Below are 17457 nucleotides of genomic sequence, written 5' to 3' on the forward strand. Positions count from 1 at the left end.
AACAGAATGAAGTGCATGAATATACATCCGTGAATATGTTCCAGAAAATAACAATCACTAAATGCTTTTTTGACATAAATATGAATTGCAGATTTGCTGAAATATGAATTACAGACAATATTTGTAATATGTATAATTCATTAATTACTTGCGGGTGTGGTCAAATTTAAATCTATCATTAAATGAGAAAATCCATAAAGAACAAGAAAAAATAATGAATTACCTCCAAAAGTCAACACATACAGAGACAAAATTTGTCAAAGCAAAACAAGCAATAAGGAAAGTTCAACAGTGAAGTCAGCATGGGCTTAAAGGATAGACTGTAATGAACAGTTGATCATAGCTTGATAAGGACTGAAAGCTTCAGTTGATTATGCGAATGGGGCTTAGCACTTCCATTATTGAACTTTTTTTTTTTTCCGCAGCTTTCTTCAGCAGATATTAAGCTTGTAAAGAACAAAAGATTTCAGGAACCTAGTCTTTAAAAGAAGCAATAATAGCATTTGGAAATTTTATTAAAATACAAAAGGATCAAAAGTCTTTAGAGAGCTAATCTGTGTGGTGATCTTGCATTCTCTTTGTACAACTAAATTGAGTCTTTAGTATTAGACCTCAACCGTGAGACTGTAATTACACAACTAACCAGCCACCTGCAGTTCAGAGAGTGTGGTGGGAACTGGGTCAGGATGGAATGAAGTCAAAATACTTAAGTGAGGAATCAAATACTTCCATGGCACTGAAATGTGGCCTTTAGTGTGACTATGAATGAGTTGACAGTTGGAATAGAAAATTTTTCTAGGTTTCACACATTTGCACTTATAATCTCTTAAAAGCTTTTAGAAATTTACAAACAAAAAGACTGAACTTGGCAGAAAACATCTAATATGTGAAGGTCAAATGATTTATTTTCTCAGGCTTTTATGCAAAATTAGAATACCAACTCAAAGTTTCTAGCTGCTTTTCACAAGATATAGTGATAACTTTGGTGCTCTGAACTTGAACCCTAGCATGATGGCAATTTGTCTGGGATAAGCTCATGTGGTATTTCATGCATTTTCTCTAGAGCAAGTTTAGTAATACTCTTGGTAAGACATAAAGGATTATTTACTGAACAGAGGATATGTTTTAAGTAACAGAGTAAAGAATCCATAAACAAACAATGGTTATAGCAATAAACCATTCTCAGAGTTCTGAAGCCATTGTCAAAACTACATTGTTGACCTATTGTTTTGTAGAGACTCCATTTTCAAGTATCAATCATAAACTGGCAGCTAGAGAAAGAAATACACAGACTGATACGGTTTTGCTGATAGAAATGGCACTTTCTCATAAGTTCCAGATTCAGCATGGTAGCTGGTAACAATATCTAGACAGAAAGAGTATTAGACATTGTGTGGGCTCAACTTAGCTGCTAGCCTTTTATACAGCTAGCAAATGGTTTCTTGTGGTTCATTTGAGATAGAAAAGGAACATTTATTTGGTGTCAAGTAGAATATGTGATAATAAAAATGATTACAAGTAAGATCATTAGGAACATTAGATAATGTCATATTGTGAGAGAAGAATTGTCCAGGAAATAGATTTGCCTGGTACAAACTCATAATTAATTCAAGTATTTTTCTCTCTAAAAATTTATTACAAGTAACTTGGGGAAAGCAAGTGTTTCTGACGCAGGGTGTGGCTCCACATTTCCTGAAAAGCAAAGAAGTTTTCTTGGTTAATAAACATAGCTAAGCCACAGGGAAACATTTTCTTCTATGTGGATGTTTGTGTCTCAGTATGGATATTGTAGCTGAATAAGAACATATCTTGAGATTATTTTCGCCCTGGCTCAATGTGAAAGAATATATCTAAAATCTAGAGTACTATTTGTTTGGGGCACATGAAGGATTTTGCCTATGGTGTCATTGGACAAGTTGAATTCCTTTTTATTTTTTAAGTGGTTGAACACAAAGGAAAAGTTCTATCAAGAGTATAGAGGTCTAGGGGATAGAAATATGGCTTAGCACTTCAGAGCACATGCTGCCCATGAACACACAAGTTCAGTTCCCACTGCCCATGTTAGATGCTCACAAATACCAGTAATTGCAGCTCCATGAGATCTGACATCCTTGTCTGGATCAGTGGGCATTTCACATACACTTGACCACACATGCATACACATAAATAAATAGCCTAGTTTTTTAAAATTGCAGATATAGTAGGTATCGTTGTCAGACTTAGCTCTCAGCTCTCTTCAGAGATGCATGGAGGAGATCAAGAGTTCAAGACAAGACATACTGAATTTGAATTCAGCCTAAGCAACAGAAGACACTCTCTCAAAAGACAAACATAAGCAAGTGCACTCTGAAACACAACAGCAACATAAAGGATAGGAATACAATTCCAAATATTACATACTTGTGGTTTCTAATTATAAATATTTCCATGTGTTAGAACTTTAACCTACAGAGATGATAAACATTGTTGCAGATATTCCTGTCTTCATAAAATACACCGAGAAATAAGACAAAATAAGCACACAAGATGAAAAGAGCAAATGTGTCTGAAAGTAGCTCACGCTCAGAAGGAGCTAATTTAGTGCAGCCGATTCCATGCAGCATAATAAAATGTTGGCAGGATTTTATAAAGTAATGGCTTATTGATTCATCTGATACAAACAGAATCATATGGCAAGAGTAATAGAGTATAAAGGAGAAGTTGTTTTCTGGGTGGACATACGGGCAAAAGTTTCCTATGTACTAGACCTGCTTTAAAATGAATGCAAGTGGGACCACCGATGTCTCATTGAGTGAATGGAGGACTGTCTCTTATTTACTCCACAGTGCCTTTATTTATTTCCTGCCATTGAACTCTTTTTGCCCAGATATGGGACCTTTTCGGTCTTTCTGATACATTGGGTTTTTAAAACATCTATTAAAAAACTGGCTTCTATCATGTGGTGTCATGGAGTTTTGAGAGGTTAACTTCATATTTGACCCTAATTTAATAAAACAATAATTATGGTGTTGTCATAATGCTGGGTATCTTAATTGATACATCAACTGCCTTATATATTTAAATAATTTTATATAAATCCAAAATCAGACACATGCCAGTGAGTAATATGTCGATTGCAGTATTGGACAGGTTTCAACTTAATTTTATTAGAATAATCCAACAGAACAGAAGCCAATTTTATCACCATTAAAGACCAGGAACTACACTTCAGGATTATGCTTATTTTTGAAGTACAGAGCAGAATCAGAGAGTTTAACGAATCTACAGTTTTCTGAGAAAATCTCCTCTGATGAAATTTAGAAAATTTTAGTGTATAATTACAAGAGGTAATTAAAAGCAAATACCATAGGAGGAGATCACTCAGTAAGTGGAAGGATTGACCACTTATAGCTTATCACCCACTGGGCTACTTGTTTATTTTCCTTGTTATGTGACTTCAGGAACAATCTTCATCTTCTACATCACAATTTCCTCAATATGAAATGGTGATAGTGACAGAAATTAACTCAAAGACTTGATTTCAACATTAAAGGGTTTGGGAATTAAAAGAAAAAATAAATAGAACAGCAGAGATACACAGTAAGTACTATATATGTAATTGTAAGGAATATGTAAAATGTTCCCCTACCCTTACTTTGTCTGTTGGAAAACAGTACAAAACCAAAACAGCATATAGATATCTTTTGGTTCATATTGAGACAAAAATAAATTTTGAACACTATGATGTTTTGTATATTTTTCACCTAAATGACCAACTACTTATAAAGACTATATTCACTTGGAGAACCATTTGCTTTATAAAAACATTAATTAGAGCGCAGAGCATGTAAATGTTCATCTGTAATCCTAGCACTAGTCAGGTAGATTTAGGAGTATCATAAGTTGTGTGTTATCCTGCCTACATAATCAGTTTTAGACCAGCCATAGATCCAGAAGACCCTGTCAAACATGTGCGCGCGCACACACACACACACACACACACACACCACCACCACCACCACCACCACCACCACCACCACCCAACAAACCAACCACGAAACCAAATGCAGATCCCTCTGGGCTTGTATATTTTTATTTCCTAGACAGTACTGTCTCTTGCATGTCTGTTAATTGACATGAGAACATTTTAAGTATTATCTTGAAGTATTTCTCTTCCTGTGTTCCCTGGACTTCCCATTTAAGAGTGCTATAAAACATTCTTTGAGAATAATAGTGCCCTATATTTCATAGGCTTCCAGCCCACCACTTTGTGTTGTGCTTTTTATAATGTTAACAACACCTATGGAAAAATCTAATACTCAGCTTGAGTACCTATGTGCCACATCTCTAAGCATTCTGTTAGATTTAGCAAACACATATGATGATATTGAAAAGCTCATGAGTCATTTTCCCAGCTATATTTCTGAGAAGTTCTTTTTCTATTACACACTCGCAATTCACACCTGAATTAATCATCATTTGTTCTATTCAGTATTTGTTAAACATCCTGAGAAAATCTCTAAGTTTTTGACCCAAGAGAAAGTTTTCTACCTGCTCCTTGAGGGCTCCTTATTAGTGTAGTTCTGCCTTGTGTTGTTGTTGTTGTTTTGTTTTTGTTTTGTTTATTTATTAAACTTTGCATCATGCATTGGACCTATTTTATAGAAATGTCATGGCAGCTAAATGATACAGATGCAGCAACAGAGTCAGAACCATTTTGTACATATTTCATATCCTTCTTCAGTTTCCCCGGTATTGTTTCAAGCCCCCCCTCTTTTCCTTTTTGCTTCGTTTTGTTTTTATTTTTATTTAGATCTACTTTTCAGCCAGCAAAATTGTTCAGTTCTTACCACATAGACTATATTGTCATAGGTCTACAACTTAAAATATGTCAAAAATGAATTATTTTCATATCTTTTACCAGAATGAATCTATAATCTGGTAGGGGGATGGGTACAGAAACAAACAATAAGTAATTTTAAGAATTAACATGGGGATTTTTTATTTTAAAATAATTTAGTGTGGTGTATGTATCCAAATTTTATTGCAATCTTACTACGGGGAATTTTTTTTAATAAGCAAGCAGAATGATTAGATTCAAATATTTTTCTTATATAGTATAATAGAAATAGTGCCCAACATGCCCTAAAGGGATAGGATCTAGAGGCTGGTGAACTCAGAGACCTAGTGTTATTCAGCTGTACTCATAGATCCATGCCTAGCCCAACCATCATCACAGTGGTTTCCCTTAGAAGCTGATGGGACCCACAGCAACCAGTAGGCAGAGAGAGAGAGAGAGAGAGAGAGAGAGAGAGAGAGAGAGAGAGAGAGAGAGAGAGAGAGAGAGAGAGAGAGAGAGAGAGAGAGAGAAAGAGAGAGAGAGGGGGGAAAGGGAGAGGGAGGAGGGGGTGGGGGAAAGGGAGATGGAGTGAGCCCAAATTGGTAATCTCCATTGGGTCGGCCCTATGGAACTCAGGAACCCAGAGGAAGAGTAGAGGGAGAAATTGTAGGACCTAGAGGGGTTGTGAGCACCAGGAGAACGTGACCCACATAATCAACTAAGCTGGGCTCCTAGAGGTTCACAGAGAATGAAGTAGAATTCACAGACCCTGCATAGCTCTGCCCTAGTTCCTCTGCATATACATTATGGTTGTTTAACTTGCCTTCTTTGTGGGACTTCTAAAAGTGGGAGTAGGGGTTGTCTCAGATTCTTCTGCCTCTTCTTAGAACTCTTTTACTCCTATTGAGGTTCCTTATGAAGCCTTGATATGAGGGCTGGCACCTAGTCTTATTTTATCTTGCAATACCATATTCAGTTTGTATCTCTGGATGACCTATTCTTTTCTGAAGGGAAACAGAGAAGTGTATCTGGGCTAGTAGGGGTGTAACTGTGGGCTTTTCCACTCATGCCTCAGTTCCTTAATAATGACGCAGAGGCATATTACTTATTAAAAATTGCCTAGCCCTTAATCTAGGCTTGCTGCCACTAGCTCCTAACTTAGTTAAAACACACACACAAGTGTGTGCTTACATGGCTAGTTATCGCTCCTTAGCTTCATAATTCTTATTTTACTCTGAGATTAGGTGGTAAGTATCTCCCACCTCTGACTATTTCCCAGTGTTTCTTTCTTCAGGATGTCCCATCTTCTAATCCTGTCTCATCATTTTGGCCATATTGACAGGTGATGCTTCCACACAATACACAAGAGATTGTCCCTACATCTCCCCCTTTTAGTTCAACACAAAGCTCTTTCTCTAACATCAATAAACTAGAAACAATAATAAAAATATTAAAACTATAAGGTAACAATTACATTCATAATAGCCAATCCATATACATTTAGAAACCTTGGATAAAGTGCTCAAATATCCATCCCATCCTGGTGAGTCCTAAATCACTTTCTATCATAACTTACATTACCAACCTAAAAATATCATTTTAGAGTTTCAAACATTTTCTTAAGTTCTAAACAACTTAAGCTTAATTATGAGACTGTAGCTATCTAGTCTTCAACTCTATCAGAGACCTGAGAAGGAAAAAGAAATTACTCGAGTAAACAGGAAGTAGAGAGCAAGAAGTTTCCAAAACTAGAGATATGACCCGGGCTACTGCCTTCTTGATAGTCACCATTTATAGCCTTCTGGCCAAGAAATCTGACAGACCTTTTGGTGAAGCAGGAATTATGAAGGACCACTTACCTCATCTTGGCAAAGCTCAGCAGTCAACTTCTCTGTGTCATGTTTGTCCAGTTTGGACAGCAGTAGAGGCAAGGGAAGTCTTTGCATAGTGACAGCTTTGCCACATTTGGGGCAAACTCCAAAAGGAGGTTCTTCAGTGCGCATCACCTTCTTTGAAGTAGAAGACGGTGCTGCCAAAAGCAGACATGTCTCATTGTCATGAAAAGCCGTATGTTAAAAAAAAATCTTTAAATATCATATTCTGTAGATCACTAAGGTTTTTGAAAACAATCTATAGTGTCTCTTAATAAACAAATATTGCTTATTTCTGGCTACTTTACTATCTGTTTAACATTTGAAACACATAGAAGATAAAAATGTTTATTGATCTAATTAACTAAATTAGTTTCTGAAGTGACTGCACATTTGTTTTTAACTTACATTTCTTAATTGTCCTAAACAGTTTGCAATATTAGCTTTCAAGAATTACAACTTCACATTACTTTTTATCTTTTTTTTTTTTTCTTATTCACTTTACATCCTGCTCACTGCCTCCCTCCTGGCTCACTCCCTCCCACAATCCTTCCCCCACTACTCCCTCCTATTATCCTTGAGTTACATAGGTACAATATCTTGAATAAGAGTTTAAATATACATACAATCTTCTGTAGCTAAATATAACCCTAAATTTGTATCAATATACAAGATCCATACCAATATGAAAATATATGGCTGGCTGTTGCTCTTTAATCTAAATGTAGATTTAATAATCTACCCTTTATCCTATCATCCCTTTATTCCCCTTTTATCTTGTCATCTCTATTACCACTTCTTTCCCTAACATTAGATAAGCAAGAAAGAAGGATAGAGGAGAAAAAAAGAAAGAAGGAAAGAGATCCCTTAAGTTTATTTCTTTCCTGGCCAAAACCATTAACAACTTGTGACTAACCAACCTAAAACAACAACAAACATCTGCCACTCACCAAATGAATGGGGATGGGACATTGTATTCTTAAAATTTGCTTCTACTGTTTGGAGGGTAATATTTTCATTTGGGGAGGCTAAGTAAATTGGGATATTGGCGAAGTCTTAGGAAAGCTAGCTATAACACTTGCTATCCAATCTCTGTGTGATGGTAAAGTGCCGTGCTTAGCTCAAGTCCTAACTGGAATATTCTGAGATGCTGGATCAACTAGGGTCAGCCATTTTGAAGCTGTCCTGAAAGCAAGTTATGGAGTTTGAGGCAGTATGAGATCTGGATACAGAAATAAATATGTCTCAACATCTCAGTATTAGTCTCAGAATCCTCAAGAATGAATCTTTCCAGGGCTGTTTTAACTTCATTGGTATTTGTTTTTTTCTCTGTGAACATATAGACTTTCAAAAGTGATATACATTTTTTTTGCATTAACACATGTATGGAATGTGCAGTGTCCACAGATCAGTTAAAGATGATCCTTTCCTCAATGTTTGAGCAAGAAAAAGGCATCAATCTTTAAAGTCCCTTTGGACTGTATAGCCCAACTGTAATATAAATTTCCATGCATGCCATATGAAAGGATGACATAGGTCATGAGGACTCTGTAGCCAACAAGATTTATTAGCTATGCAGAGACACTATCATGTCTCAGCCAATCTCAGAGTTGCTCTCATTGAGAGGGATCAGTGTTCAGTGTTCATGTTACATGCTTTGTTCTTCTTGGTTTCTTCCTTAATTTGTACAGCCTAGATCTTCAAGAGGATTGCCCTGGTTAAATCTAATTTTTATTAATTTTGATGGAATCCATAGTTTTTTCCAAAAGTTTTTCTTTTTCTTTTGAAACAAAGATAAAACCTCTCCCCCAATGCAACATGTTTCCTGCCTTCCATTCTGATGTTAAGGCACCCTGATGATAATAGACTTGTCTGTTTCAGTAGTTTTTCCAATAACCCAATCTTTCTTGGAGCTGTTTTGTTGTTGTTGTTTGATAGCATTTAATTTTTTTTTAATTTAATAAAGCACTATGTAATCTAACTCTGGGAATCTTTGTGACCCCTTTTTGTTCTAGCTATGAGCATGTCCTTTAAAGTCCAGTTAAGTCTTTCCATCTTGATCTGTGGGATTTTAAAATATAGCTGTAGCATTTCATGTGTCATAATTTCTAGAGATTTGTTATATTATAATGGATACACATGTCAGAGTGTCATCAATTTCAATTTGCAAAAACATCTTCAAAATAGCCACCATCTCTAATAAATGTGCAATCTCTAAATCATTCCTTTCAGAACTTAAGGCAGAATGCCTTTGGAATTCTGAACATGCATCAAATATATGATGTAATAACACTTGTACTTATTTAAAATTTTCAAACTCTGAAAAGTGAAATACATAGTTATTGTATGATATTGTTCTAAGGCAACTTCATTAAACAGAACCTGTATTTTTAACTCAGTATATTGTATCTCTATGGGTTGCCTTGGTAATTCCTCAATCCTCTGTGGATTTCTCTTATCTGGGGCTATCTTTGTTTCCTATCATTGTATGTTCCAGACTGAATTCTTCTGAAGACCTTCATTCTGATTTAAAGAATACTTTAATCTCTGTTCTATGTCCTCTAATGTAGCATGTGATTATCTAGTCTTTTCCCCCTCTAAGTCTGTTTTATTCTGATCTTTCTTAAAGAAGATGTACAAAATTGTAATCTTTACTGCAAAATAATTATGTGCACACTGATAAGCGAAGCAAAAATTTGGGACACATTGTGTTACTGCATTTTCAGTTTTTTTCAACATAGAAACCATTTTTCTTTTTTAGTCTCTAATTCTCTCCTAAAGGACTTCCCAAGTATCTTACCAAGTCTGTTGACTTTTCAGATTTTCTTGCCTTGTCTACATGTCTGTAGCTGACATTTGGACAGTCTCTCTGGGGCTCTATTAATAAGACAATCAGGCTAATGGCTTCTGGCTCCTCCCTACTTGGATCAGTCCCTCTCTCTCCTCTCTGGGCAGCTGCAGGCTTTCACCTGCTGGTCTGCATGCCCTACACACTGTGCTAGGACTTCTCTCTGACTTCTGCCCATGCTGGAAAGGTGGATCTTGGTCTCAATATGCCTATGCCTGTGCCTGTGCCTGTGCCTGTGCCTGTGCCTGTGCCTGTGCCTGTGCCTGTGCCTGTGCCTGTGCCTGTGCCTGGGCCTGGGCCTGGGCCTGGGCCTGGGCCTGGGCCTGGGCCTGGGCCTGGGCCTGGGCCTGGGCCTGGGCCTATGCTGATACTCATGATACCCAGGCCTCATTGCTCTATGGGAGTTCTTAAGAAGCCATGCCTCTAGGTCCAGTAGCACAGGCTGAACTCAGCATTAGGTTATCCCATCTCTGGGTAGTTGGGGGCTTTTACAATGGGCCCATGCTGGTTTCCCATGGGCCCATGTACATGGTGAGATACTCAGTGTACCTTTGCTCTGACCCTTTACCACACCTGTGAAGGGCCTAAGACTCTGGTTCACTGTTTTGTTGTTGTTGTTGTTGTTGTTTGTTTTTGCCTTTTTTATTAGATATATTCTTTATTTACATTTTAAATGCTATCTTGAAAGTTCTCTATACCCTCCTCCATCCTGTTCCCCTACCCACCCACTTCCACCTCTTGTCCCTGGCATTCCCCTGTACTGGGGCATATAAAGTTTGCAAGACCAAGGGGCCTCTCTTCCCAGTGATGGCCGACTAGGCCATCTTCTGCTACATACGCAGCTAGAGACAGGAGCCCCGGGAGTACTGGTTAGTTCATATTATTGTTCCACCTATAGGGTTGCAGACCCCTTCAGCTCTTTGGGTACTTTCTCTAGCTCCTCCATTGGGGGCCCTGTGTTTCATCTAATAGCTGACTGAGCATCCACTTCTGTATTTGCCAGGCACTGGCATAGCCTCACGTGAGACAGCTATATTGCATATGCCAGCAAGGTTTTGCTGAAAGGATGCTGATATAGCTGTCTTATGGTTCACTGTTTCTTAAATGAGCTAACTTCCTTCTGCCAAGCTAGGAAACTGCTCTGGGAAGAGTTTGTTCTCGGACTTTACAAAGGGACTTTAATATTTGAATCTCTTTTTTCTAGCTTGGATTTTTAGCTAAATTTGGATTACATGCCTACAATGATGGCTGCCATTTGTTATTACATATTTCATTCTATATATTACTTAGAGGTAGAAGTTTATCAGAAAAGGTTAATAGGTAATATCTTAGTTACATTAAGACTTTATGGCAAAGACATGGATTCTAATGGTAAATACAAACAAATAAAAAAGAAGCCAGAACAGAATCTGATGGAAACCTAGCTGCCTCCATCGGTTTAATGTGGGCATCTACGTTGCTTCCTTTCTGTTACAGAGTGATAGCACACTCTGACCAAAGTGATTTAAAGAAGATGATTTTCTTTTGTCTTATGTTTTCAGAGGGATGAAGTCCACTGTGGCAGGCCTCAGAACTAGGAAGCAGGCCTCCTGCATTTTATTCTTACAGAAGAAGCAGAGAATAGGGTGTGGGCATAAACACACAAAGCCTGCCTCTGCTATGACATCCCTCTCCCACTAAGGTTCCATCTTTAAAGGTCTTCTCAAACAGCACCAGCAACTTTGAATCAGAAGTGCAAATAAAAGAGCCTATGGGAGACTGGTACCATTCAAATTACCATGGTATCCCTACCTTTTCATCCTTTATCCAGGTAGTGAAGACATCTTCCAAATAATGATCTTACATCCTCATTCAGGAAAATGTGAGCAAGCATTTCTAACTCCAGACTTAAAAAAGAGGATAATTAATTTGAAGGACCATGTGGTTTGCATAACTTATTAGCTTCCTGGGTTGCATCTATCCATAACCATCTTTTAAGATGAAGTTATAACTTAGCAAACAGAAGTGAACTGTGAAACTGGCTGGCTTAGTAAGCTAGATCTGACTCAGACCAAAACTAAGTAAATACAGTTTTGAGTTAATGATATGAAGTTATATTTGCTCATTACCAAGCACTGGGGAAACAGCAGGTTCATACAACTAAGCTTGCACTACAATTAAAATTTAGTCTCCTTAAAAACAGGCTCGTTAGGAAGGGTAGACCACCTTAAAAATAAATTTAATGTTCACGGTTTTGTTCTTTAAATTTTTTAATGGAAATACAAATGGGGATTTCTCACTTGTCATTGGGTATGAAAAGCAGTATGCTAACAGAAGAAATTAGCAAAGCCCTGGTCTATTCTATTAGATAAAATTAAGGATGTTTGACTTCTGCTAAAACAAGAAGGTGTGGTTTGTTCAGTTTACCCTTGGTTTGTGTGCATACAAATCCTTTAAATAGAATTTCCATAAATAAGACAACTGAGAAAGACTTGGTGTGGGACTTCTTTAACTCAGGCATATGTAATTTACATCCTCTAAGTTTTCTTCTTGTGTTTACTTGCAGGTGGAAGGATTCTATTATGATTCCTAAGTTAGCTTTACCATGTGTTACTTGTTTGATTTGAAAGATTCATTGAACTATGAACAACTTGCCTCATGGCACAGAGACTGTTTCCTCTGTGTTCACTTCAGATACATTGAATAACACCTACAGTTAGGGGAGATTAGCCTACCAGAGACTCACAAAGCCTTTTAGGCTGATTTGCACACAACCATTTATGGATTGAGGTTATGTTCTTTTGAGTTTCCACTCTATGAAAGGATCCGACAATACCACAGGGAGTTGCAAGCATTAATTACCCATGGACATAAAAATTCTTCCCATGAGAATCTAAAGGTAGGCTAAAATTGAGAGTGCCAGCCCTACTGCGCATTGAGGCAGAATGGCGTTTATAATTTAGTCCATAATCTTAGCCTTTCAGTATGTTTGTTTGAATGAGTAGGTCTAGCATAGCACTTTGTGCCTTTCCATATCTACCTCTCCTTTAGCAATCAAAGAGATGTGGCACAACACTCGCTTGACACAGTCCCTGAACAGTGCAATTGAACTTCATTGTTAGGGCCACATGAAATAGTAACACAAGCACTCCTTTTATGCTGTAACGTGAGGTTTTTGAGTTTTATTCACAATAAAATACCAACTATTTTATGATCACGATTTTATGGTAATTAGGAGAGCAGTAGATGTTGTTTTTAAAATTGTTTCTCATTGGCACGAGAGACCTGGGGTGGAACATCAGGGTAGGAAACCATACGCCAGAAGGAAAAAAATTGAGCATTGATCATTTGTACTTTGTGCCATCTTTGGGGAGGTAGATGGATACCAGTTTACATTTTCTTTGTCCCTCCAGTTCTGCTGAACAGGGACTCCTACAACCTGAGGGAAAGTTAGCAGTGTGCATGAAAAAGCTTTTCACCATTCTGCAGAAAGTTTAATTGTCTCAAACACTAGAAACTGCACATTCTTCCTCATACCCATGTCCCATTTCCTCTGCCTCTCTACCTTATTTATCAGATACTTCTCAAATTATTTTCTTTTAGATTTTCTTGTAGTGTAAATTTTGGCATGTATTTTAGTATTTTCCATACAAAATAAAATCCATGATATTCAAAGGCTATGAGTTTCATGCATATTCGTTTTCAACATCAAAGTCTATTTAAATGGAAACAATTGTCTTCTCTTAGGTTGCACTTGGTAAACATCATTTATTCATCCTCTAAAATAATTTATTATGAAGCTGCAGTGCTTGTATTTTCTGACTCCAAATTTTATCTTTGATATTCTTTTTATTTTTATTGTAATTGCTTTTTGCTCTACATTGTAGAAAATCCTAATACCAAAGCTTAAAGTAAACAAAACTATTTATCAATATATGTATATCAAGAAAATTCCTCTTAGGCTGTTTTATCAGGAAAATGTACTGAATGTTGTAGTCAGTTCTCCACAAACACAAATATTTTTCTATATTTTTAACTGTAAAAATGTATCCATGGCTTTTGTTTTGAAAGGTATTTTACCTTGGAATTAATTTTAACTCTATTTAGTCCTCGGTTTTACACTTTACTTACTTCTCTGACACCATACAAAATAGTTTTTTCCTCACTATTCATGCATTTAGCCACAATAGGTACTAGAAATGAACTGTTTATACTCTCCATGTATGAACTGGAGAGCGAGACTGGGGACCACCCTGATTCCTGTTCTATGTATTATCAACCACCTACATTTCTGTATATGTAAAAATATAGGTTCTGGCATCATGAGGACAAATAGTTTCAGGAAAATCAGTCACATTTTTCAGATTTATTAAAATCCTTGACACTGATCATGCAAATAATTAACATTAGTTATTATTCCTAACCATGAAGTGACTACAATATTGTTATGTCACTATGCTGGTGATTAAGGCTATATACAGCAATGTGAATATTATTCTCTTTATTTAGGGAGACCTATCTACCTACCTGTCTCTCTTAGATATTATTTTTACTGTTAACTATGTATATGTGTGTTTGCCTGTGTGGGGATGTGTATGTAGGTATCGCGAAGACCAGAGGAGAACACTGGATTCCTCAGACCTGAACTTCCAGGTGGTTGTGCTAAGGCCAACTTGGGTGCTGAAAACTGAACTCAGGTTCTCTGCCAGAGGAGGTGATATTCTTAACCACAGAGCCATCTTCGCAGAGTTGGTATTCACATTTACTTTGTGACATTGAATGTATGACAAGAAATACAAATGTAAGAAAACATGGGCTGCAGAACTGCAAATGCATCATCTGAGAGCTCAGAGGTATCAGAGTCTGAGCGATTGTTCTTAGAATATTAGCTTTATGCACAAACAGAGCCCAATTTACTGGGTACACATCTATGGGTTTTTCATATAATAAGCAGGATAGGAAAAGAAGAGAGCACAGGGCAGGCTTATGAGATACCCAGGGGATAAGGAAGGGTTATTTCCTCAACTCAGGGTTCCTGACTCTCCTTAGAAAAGTTCTGCATCAGGGGGACGTATCCTCCTTGACCACTTGGTTTTGTCCTATAGGAGAGAGTTGTCATGGCCTCGGGCTCATTTTCTCCCTACACATGGAGTAACAAGATTGATTCGATCCTGCATCACTCACTAAGAGCCTTCTGATTTTCCAGCATCTATGAAATGGGGACAGACATACTGGTATGGAAGAGAAGACCAGAACAACCACAACCACAACCACAACCACCACCACCACCACCACCACAACCACAACCACAACCACAACCACAACCACAACCACCACCACAACCACAACCACCACCACCACTACCACAACCACAACATCAACAACAAGCAGCCCCTTCATAATTCTTGCAAAGATTTTTTTCTTTTTCTTTTTCTTTTTCTTTTTCTTTTTCTTTTTCTTTTTCTTTTTCTTCTTTTTCTTTTTCTTTTTCTTCTTTTTCTTTTCCTTTTCCTTTTCTTTTCTTGTCCTCTTTTCTTTTCCTTTCCTTTTCTTGTTCTTTTTTTCTTTTCTTTTTTTCTTTTTTTGAGAAAACAATCAGAATGACTGGCTAATTTATTGGTGAATTAAGACTTTCTCAGGACTCGCAAACCTCTGGTCATAGATATCTTTCGGTTACTGAGATGTGGGACCCTATTAAATCTGAGTATAGTTATATGGGGTGGCATTTGTACAATGTTTAACTAGCTATTTTTTTTTCTTGGAGGGTTTATATAATTAGGCACATATACATAGAAGAAAAGAATAGTTAGTTTTGATAACATGTGTGTTTTTTCTATGTTACTTAGTTTATCCAAGTCTAACACGTGATGAAAAATTGCTTATTTGGTGCTTCAGAGTTTTGAGAGATGGTAATTTTTTCAGTTGGAAATCCTTATTGTAAATTAGATTTTTTTTTCTTATATTTATTCTCTGATGGATTTTTGGCAAGCGGTGCCATGTCTCATCTTGTCTCTGCACAGTGTGTACAACCTAGTCCCGAAACGATGGCAGCTAGTACTGAAAAGCACTGCCTGTTAAGAGATTTAATCAGGGGAATGCTTATGTTCAATAAAAGTTATCAAAAGGCATTATCATAACGAGGAACTTCAGCAATCCTCAAGTAGAGCACCTTATGAATTATGCGAAGCTATTTTTGAACTACAATGCACCACTAAATTAGGTTCCTCTTTCGTTAAAAAAAATTTAAAGCATAATCAGTTACTATTCTCTGCATGTTTCTAATTCTACAATACTGCCTTGATTTTGTAAACCTACAGAAATCATGTCTTTTCTTTACTCCTTTTCTCCTGGTTTTAATGTCACCTTACATCAGTTTCGCTTTCTTTCTCCCTCCCTAGGGCTGACTTAAGAAACCAACTGGCACCCATAATGATTCCTGGAGGTAGAACCCTGCAAATGCTATTGTCATTCCCTCAAGATAGACTAGTCTCCCAAACACGCTGCCTCCATTGAGAGAAAATAAAAGTGGGTAGAACAGAAAGAGAAGACTGTGTGTGTCTTAAAATAACCGCAGCCATATGACAGTTTCAGGCCTGTGTAGAGACAATTTGCATATATCCCATTAAGGCTGCTGGAGCTCCACTTTCAAATTTGGATGTCGTCAGTCAATTTGCAGGGGTCAATAATATTTTTTTCTAAAGACACACTTTCTTGTAATTGTCCCTCTATGACTGACAAGTGGCCCTCACAAAACGATAAGAAAGGCAAGTGTTTGTTGCAGAAAACTTCAATATAAGGCATTTGGGAGATAGGAATGTTCTAGAAGAACTCATCTATTTTTGGACTGTTAGCATCAAGTCGAGGTTTCAAATGATAAATTCAATTAGAGGGGAGGTGACTGGGTGATCTACAGTACGGTGCATTAGCAGCAGCATGCCGGCATGGAGTTCATTAAAAAGCAGTATCAACTCCATCACCTTTTAGTAACACAATCAATTTGCTGGTCTTTGAATAGTAGTGGTGGTCAAACTAAATTAGATTTAATGTACATTGACCAAGTGATTTGTAGTATCTAGGTTTACAGTATCTCAGAAGGAAGTGTATAGACTTTCCAGGCTTGCTTGGAGTAAAGATAGAAATAAGTTACAGAAAAGGCCAAACGAGGCGAGAAATCAGATCTTTTGTTTGCTTCCATGTTTTTACAAGAGTTCTTTTCCAGAAGTATGCAAAAAGTGTCGGATTAATCAGAGTTGTGTGAACCCTGTAGATATTACAGGCATGAGTACTGCATTGGCAAATTGGTATTCCGTCTGCATTCCCATCAAAACCTTTAAGGCTTGGATTGCTGAAGTCTTACTGACAGGTGCGATGCCAGCAGCCCCATTACTACATGCTGAATGCAAAACTGGATCGTAATAAGGCAAACTTGGCGTTTTAAAGATGGGACAAGCAAAATAGTTGAAATTTATTGAATATGCTTCAGAACGCTTCATCGTTCAACTCTTCCTTTAATGTATGACACGAATAGAAAATAATGATGGTGAAGATCCTATCTGGATGGTGTCACATTTAGATATAAATTTCAATAGTGTACAGTTTCCCCCGAGAGAGGCTGCCTATTTGCATAAAGTTTGCCAATAACCAAAAGGCATGTCCTACATTTCTGCTTGTACTCTAAATGTCTGTCTGTTTGATGGTTTGAGGAGAAACATTTAGAGGACACGTGTAAATCTGTTCGATGTATTTATGCTAAAATTTTTTTTAGGTAAAAACAAAAATACAATAACAACAAAATCCAAACCACGCTGCTCCCACACTTTAGTATACAACAGCTGTGAAAACTATTAAGAATAATAAAAAAAAACTATAAATGGTGGCTATGTAAAACGTAATGCCTTTTCAAGGAGGAAAAAATTGAGTGTGCTGATGTTTTACAGATA

This window comes from Mus caroli, unplaced genomic scaffold, assembly GCF_978045245.1.
Source record: "Mus caroli unplaced genomic scaffold, Mus_caroli_1 scaffold_3, whole genome shotgun sequence".
NCBI classification, from domain to species: Eukaryota; Metazoa; Chordata; class Mammalia; order Rodentia; family Muridae; genus Mus; species Mus caroli.